The sequence below is a fragment of the Lepidochelys kempii genome, chromosome 14 (assembly GCF_965140265.1).
Source record: "Lepidochelys kempii isolate rLepKem1 chromosome 14, rLepKem1.hap2, whole genome shotgun sequence".
NCBI classification, from domain to species: domain Eukaryota; kingdom Metazoa; phylum Chordata; order Testudines; family Cheloniidae; genus Lepidochelys; species Lepidochelys kempii.
The window spans coordinates 35,092,170-35,096,790 of NC_133269.1; the positions used below are offsets into that span (position 1 = coordinate 35,092,170).

The following is a 4,621-nucleotide window of genomic DNA, read 5'->3' on the forward strand; positions in this document are numbered from 1 at the left end:
ATTGTGTCTTAAGTCCGAGGACTGCCTGTATAACAGCCCCTTTCTCATTCCTCAACATCTGCTACTATCATTACATACCTAGAGGCCCATTCCTCACCACTTATATGCCATTATACAGCTTCACCTCCCTTTCCACTTCCCTCTGGTGGTCATTTGGCAACAAAAGTTCTCCTTTCTTGCCCTTCTGCTTTGACTGCTATCCATTGGCCATTGGTCAGCATGGCTGCACATTTTCATTCCCCTGCCCTCTAGTGACCCTAAAGGGCATAATCGCATCTTTCCTCATTTCTTACCTACTGCTAGGTGTGCGCTGTTCCAAATTAGAGCCGCAGAGAACCAAATCGTAGAACAGCTTGAATGGAACATTAGTGGCTACAACAGCACACCCAACAGTGGACGCTCTCAAAGGTTTCGCAGGGGTTTCCCATCAGTCCAGTGCATTTCTGTTGCTGTGGTGTCTGTTTCCAGTGGAAATGCATAGATTGAACCGACCATAACAGAATCTCACTGGCTCTCCAGGCTGAGATTCTCAGAGGCGTCGAAGGGAGTTAAACAATGAGGAGTCCGGTGGCACCTTAAAGACTCAATGTTCTTGTGGATACAGACTAACACGGCTACCCCCTGATAAGGGAGTTAAGCATTCAACTGCCATTTCACAGGGATGTGGGTACCTAACTCCATTCGGTCCCTTGGAAAATCCTTTCCGTAGTGCTGAAATTCTACCGTGCTCACCGGTGCCCAGCTCCCCTGCCTCTGGCCAAGCCCTGACGTGCTCCCACTGACTGAGCCAGCACTGCCATTTTGGCATGACAGGAGTTCTGCCCGTTGGTAGGTGGTAGCCGCTTCCTCTCACCATAGGTTGCCTCATTCCCTGAGGAGGGGACCCTGCGTGGAGCAGAGCTGTCTGTGGTACCTGAGGCTGGCTGGACATGGTGCCCTGAGAACTAGCCCTCTCGGGACGGGCACTTGTTACAGTCAGTTTTGGGGACACTCATTGTAACAGGTCCCCTCCCTTTGAACTGCTCTGTGCAGTTGGTGGCGGCAGAGCAGCTGCTGCCCTGAGGGCCACAGGCCAAGTCCCTCCTCGCTGGCCGTTTGACAGACCCAACCCCAGAAATGTCCTGCGTTCTACGTGTGCCTTAGCAAACCCCCAGCTGGGTCTGGACAGTCCCAGTGGCCCTGGTTTGTGAGTCTATGTCTTTGTCTGCCCAACCTCTCTGCCTCCAAGGGTCCTGTGAGCCCAATGCTGGTGCTTTGCTGGAGCTGGTCACAGCTGTGCTTAGCCTAGATAAGAGCAATGAAGCTGTTCCTGGTGAAGTGTCAAGAGGTCATTGCTGGGGCCTGGCTGTTTGCATCCGGCGTGTGTTAGTGCAATGGTGGTAGCTGGTTTGCAGGGGGATATGGTGAGGATGGCAATAAGCACAATTTCAGGGGTGGCATATTTCCCAGGCTTACGTCCCCATCTATGCTGCACCAGGAGTTAGTATTTTCATTGTCCAAACATTAATTCTGATCAAAAATGGCTTTTTTATTAAAATAAAAATTGATCAAAAATTGTCTCCACTCCACCTCTTAGAAACTCTATGATGGGAACATGGTTATGGCAACTTCCCTCCCTGGTCCTTTCACTTAGATGGACAACACTGGCCTGAGCTCTTCCTGGATTCTCCACTGTGTCTTTAGGGGCGTAAGAAATGATCTGTCGGGACCAAGACGTCATCCATTGTGTTTTATTTGTATTAGACTATCTAAATTTGATGACAAGACTTTATTATCTAACAGAGAAACAATGAACAGGGGTCAAGGGGAGTGCCCCAGAGGTCGGTCCTGGGGCCGGTTTTGTTCAACCTCTTTATTAATGATGTGGATGGTGGGATGAATTGCACCCTCAGCAAGTTCACAGATGACACTAAGCTGTGGGGAGAGGTAGGTATGCTGGAGGGTAGGGATAGGGTCCAGTGTAACCGAGACAAATTGGAGGATTGGGCCAAAGGAAATCTGATGAGGTTCAACAAGGACAAGTGCAGAGTCCTGCACTTAGGAAGGAAGAATCCCATGCACCGCTACAGGCTGGGGAGCGACTGGCTAAGCAGCAGTTCTGCAGAAAAGGACCTGAGGATTATAGTGGATGAGAAGCTGGATATGAGTCAGCAGTGTGCCCTTGTTGCCAAGAAGGTCAATGGCATATTGGGCTGTATTAGTAGGAACATTGCCAGCAGATCAAGGGAAGTGATCATTCTCCTCTATTTGGCACTGGTGAGGCCACACCTGGAGTACTGCGTCCAGTTTGGGTCCTCCCACTGCAGAAGGGATGTGGACAAATTGGAGAGAGTCCAACCAAGGGCAACAAAAATGATTAGGGGGCTGGGGCACATGACTTACGAGGAGAGGCTGAGGGAACTGGGGTTATTTAGTCTGCAGAAGAGAAGAGTGAGGGAGGATTTGATAGCAGCCTTCAACTACCTGAAGGAGGGTTCCAAAGAGGATGGAGCTCGGCTGTTCTCAGTGGTCGCAGATGACAGAACAAGAAGCAGTGGTCTCAAGTTGCAGTGGGGGAGATCTACGCTGGATATTAGGAAATACTATTTCACTAGGAGGGTGGTGAAGCACTGGAATGGGTTACCTAGGGAGATGGTGGAATCGTCTTCCTTAGAAGTTTTTAAGGCCTGGCTTGACAAAGCCCTGGCTGGGATGATTGACTTGGTGTTGGTCCTGCTTTGAGCAGGGGGTTGGACTAGATGACCTGACATCTCTTCCACCCCTAATATTCTATGATTCTTTGATATACATAGGGATTTACTCTGATAGTGGATTTTGTGCCTTACCAATGTCAGCTCTGTGCATTTTCAAATGCCTTCTGCCTCCTGGTGGTGGAAGGGATTCTCAGGATGGTGGCAATGATACATGCATGGGATGTCAGGGTTAGTCGGAATGGAGGCAGGGTGAATACACAGGATAGTATGAAATGGAACAATACTAACCAGTGTGTGTCACTTCATGAGAGTTCCATAAACGGGATGGCATCACAATAGAAATGGTCATTTTCATTCGGGGCACAGAATATTAACTGTGATAGGAATAAGACAAAGTTGGTAGTAGCCAAACAATCATTTAACCAGGACCCAGCAGCCAACTGGAGGCAAGACTTGGTATTCATAAGAGTTGAATAGTGCAGGGGTTTACATATTGCTAAATACCAATCATAAGACATCACTGCTAAGAGATAGCATTCTGTAGCCACCAGAGAATGAGAGAAATACAGTTGAGTGATAACGCCACTGACTGAGAGGGTTTTGTCCCCAGTCAGGGGACTGGCCAGCAACCTGGGCAGGATGGTCGAGGTGTATCAGGTCTCGAAGCAGGACAAGTTCCCCAGGAAGAAGTACATGGGGCTGTGAAGGTGCCAATCAGTCACAATGAGCACCACAATGAGGGTGTTCCTGGCCAAGGTTGCCATGTAGATCACTAGGAACATCAGGAAGAGAAGAATTTGCAGGTCAGGAAGATCCCCGAATCCCAGAAGGATAAATTCTGTGACAGTCATTTGGTTTCTCCAGTTTCTGTCTGCCATGGGATGAGTCTTGGAATAATAAAAGAAACTGTTCAATTGAATTGGAAGAACATAGAGTCAAAAGTCAATCAAGTCTCCTAGATTAATTGCATAAATATTCAGAAACTCCCCTTCCTCTTCTGGTTACAGGCTGATTTTAAGGCTAAATGTAGAATTCAGAGCAAGTGCCAGGAGTCTCACTTTGAGAACAGGATATTGGTACCCATGTAGACGTCCCTCTGCCGTGATCAGAGCAATAACTACTGTAACCATAGCCCATTCCTCTGGTAGCTGAGTACTGACATGACAGATCAGACCATTTCTTTATCTACTATCATACCCCATCTAGTGACATACTGGAGCTTAACAATGATGCTTCAATGCTGTATTTCACTTCTGGCAATACCCACCTGGGGAAGTGAAGAAACAGACTGACAGAGTGAGACGGGTACCCAGAAGTCACCAACTACAAGACAGACCCAACAAGGGAAATAACAGAACACCACTGGCCATCACGTACAGCCCCCAGGTAAAACCTCTCCAGCTCATCATCAACGATCTACAACGTCTCCTGGAAAACGATCCCTCACCCTCACTCTCACAGAACTTGAGAGACAGGCCAGTCCTCGCTTACAGAAAGCCCCCCAACCTGAAGCAAATACTCACCAGCAACTACACACCACACAACAGAAACACCAGCCCAGGAACCAATCCCTGTAACAAACCCTGTTGCCTACTCTATCCCCATATCTACTCTAGCAACACCATCATAAGATCCAACCACATCAGCCACACCATCAGGGGCTCATTTACCTGAATATCTATTAATGTAATTTATGCCATCATGTGCGAAAAATGCCCCTCTGCCATGTACATTGGCCAAACCACTCAGTCTCTACGTAAAAGAATAAATGGACACAAATCAGACATCAGGAATGGTAACATACAAAAGCCAGTAGGAGAACACCTCAATCTTGCTAGACATTCAATAACAGATTTAAAAGTAGCCATCCTGCAACAAAAAAAACCTCCAAAAACAGACTTCAATGAGAAACTGCAGAGCTACAATTC

The 4,621-nt window shown here is 47.8% G+C and overlaps 1 pseudogene; it reads right to left on the reverse strand.

The window, feature by feature from the left end:
- Positions 1 to 2,830: 2,830 nt before the first annotated feature.
- LOC140898164 (olfactory receptor 6C75-like) lies at positions 2,831 to 3,544 on the reverse strand (annotated as a pseudogene).
- Positions 3,545 to 4,621: the final 1,077 nt, after the last annotated feature.